This window comes from Lampetra fluviatilis, unplaced genomic scaffold (assembly GCF_964198595.1).
Source record: "Lampetra fluviatilis unplaced genomic scaffold, kcLamFluv1.1 SCAFFOLD_969, whole genome shotgun sequence".
NCBI classification, from domain to species: Eukaryota; Metazoa; Chordata; class Hyperoartia; order Petromyzontiformes; family Petromyzontidae; genus Lampetra; species Lampetra fluviatilis.
The window spans coordinates 14,704-17,500 of record NW_027621626.1 but is presented as its reverse complement, the minus strand read 5'-3'; positions in this window follow the sequence as shown (position 1 = coordinate 17,500).

Below are 2,797 nucleotides of genomic sequence, written 5' to 3'. Positions count from 1 at the left end.
TGCTGAAAAAGCCTGTGGAAGTTTCACGGCGTTCGTACGATATTTGGCGACGCAAAAATGAGCGATTTCCCAGCTCGAGAGAATTCGGCGCGAGAGAAACGATGCCCCGTAACGCACATGAGAGCAATCCGGGCCAATTTCTCCCGTTTGATGGGGTCTATGTGTAAAAATTTTGACTTTTTTGAGTGCAGGTGCAAATCTGCTGGAAAAGCCTGTGGAAGTTTCACGGCGTTCGTACGATATTTGGCGACGCAAAAATGAGCGATTTCCAAGCTCGATGGAATTCGGAGCGAGAGAAACGATGCCCCGTAACGCACATGAGAGCAATCCGGGCCAATTTCTCCCGTTTGATGGGGTCTATGTGTAAAAATTTTGACTTTTTTGAGTGCACGTGCAAATCTGCTGAAAAAGCCTGTGGAAGTTTCACGGCGTTCGTACGATATTTGGCGACGCAAAAATGAGCGATTTCCCAGCTCGATGGAATTCGGCGCGAGAGAAACGATGCCCCGTAACGCACATGAGAGCAATCCCGGCCAATTTCTCCCGTTTGATGGGGTCTATGTGTAAAAATTTTGACTTTTTTGAGTGCACGTGCAAATCTGCTGAAAAAGCCTGTGGAAGTTTCACGGCGTTCGTACGATATTTGGCGACGCAAAAATGAGCGATTTCCCAGCTCGATGGAATTCGGAGCGAGAGAAACGATGCCCCGTAACGCACATGAGAGCAATCCCGGCCAATTTCTCCCGTTTGATGGGGTCTATGTGTACAAATTTTGACTTTTTTGAGTGCACGTGCCAATCTGCTGGAAAAGCCTGTGGAAGTTTCACGGCGTTCGTACGATATTTGGCGACGCAAAAATGAGCGATTTCCCAGCTCGATGGAATTCGGCGCGACAGAAACGATGCCCCGTAACGCACATGAGAGCAATCCGGGCCAATTTCTCCCGTTTGATGGGGTCTATGTGTAAAAATTTTGACTTTTTTGAGTGCAGGTGCAAATCTGCTGGAAAAGCCTGTGGAAGTTTCACGGCGTTCGTACGATATTTGGCGACGCAAAAATGAGCGATTTCCAAGCTCGATGGAATTCGGAGCGAGAGAAACGATGCCCCGTAACGCACATGAGAGCAATCCGGGCCAATTTCTCCCGTTTGATGGGGTCTATGTGTAAAAATTTTGACTTTTTTGAGTGCAGGTGCAAATCTGCTGAAAAAGCCTGTGGAAGTTTCACGGCGTTCGTACGATATTTGGCGACGCAAAAATGAGCGATTTCCCAGCTCGAGAGAATTCGGCGCGAGAGAAACGATGCCCCGTAACGCACATGAGAGCAATCCGGGCCAATTTCTCCCGTTTGATGGGGTCTATGTGTAAAAATTTTGACTTTTTTGAGTGCACGTGCAAATCTGCTGGAAAAGCCTGTGGAAGTTTCACGGCGTTCGTACGATATTTGGCGACGCAAAAATGAGCGATTTCCCAGCTCGATGGAATTCGGCGCGAGAGAAACGATGCCCCGTAACGCACATGAGAGCAATCCCGGCCAATTTCTCCCGTTTGATGGGGTCTATGTGTACAAATTTTGACTTTTTTGAGTGCACGTGCAAATCTGCTGAAAAAGCCTGTGGAAGTTTCACGGCGTTCGTACGATATTTGGCGACGCAAAAATGAGCGATTTCCCAGCTCGATGGAATTCGGCGCGAGAGAAACGATGCCCCGTAACGCACATGAGAGCAATCCCGGCCAATTTCTCCCGTTTGATGGGGTCTATGTGTACAAATTTTGACTTTTTTGAGTGCACGTGCAAATCTGCTGAAAAAGCCTGTGGAAGTTTCACGGCGTTCGTACGATATTTGGCGACGCAAAAATGAGCGATTTCCCAGCTCGATGGAATTCGGAGCGAGAGAAACGATGCCCCGTAACGCACATGAGAGCAATCCCGGCCAATTTCTCCCGTTTGATGGGGTCTATGTGTAAAAATTTTGACTTTTTTGAGTGCAGGTGCAAATCTGCTGGAAAAGCCTGTGGAAGTTTCACGGCGTTCGTACGATATTTGGCGACGCAAAAATGAGCGATTTCCAAGCTCGATGGAATTCGGAGCGAGAGAAACGATGCCCCGTAACGCACATGAGAGCAATCCGGGCCAATTTCTCCCGTTTGATGGGGTCTATGTGTAAAAATTTTGACTTTTTTGAGTGCAGGTGCAAATCTGCTGAAAAAGCCTGTGGAAGTTTCACGGCGTTCGTACGATATTTGGCGACGCAAAAATGAGCGATTTCCCAGCTCGAGAGAATTCGGCGCGAGAGAAACGATGCCCCGTAACGCACATGAGAGCAATCCGGGCCAATTTCTCCCGTTTGATGGGGTCTATGTGTAAAAATTTTGACTTTTTTGAGTGCACGTGCAAATCTGCTGGAAAAGCCTGTGGAAGTTTCACGGCGTTCGTACGATATTTGGCGACGCAAAAATGAGCGATTTCCCAGCTCGATGGAATTCGGCGCGAGAGAAACGATGCCCCGTAACGCACATGAGAGCAATCCCGGCCAATTTCTCCCGTTTGATGGGGTCTATGTGTAAAAATTTTGACTTTTTTGAGTGCACGTGCAAATCTGCTGAAAAAGCCTGTGGAAGTTTCACGGCGTTCGTACGATATTTGGCGACGCAAAAATGAGCGATTTCCCAGCTCGATGGAATTCGGAGCGAGAGAAACGATGCCCCGTAACGCACATGAGAGCAATCCCGGCCAATTTCTCCCGTTTGATGGGGTCTATGTGTACAAATTTTGACTTTTTTGAGTGCACGTGCAA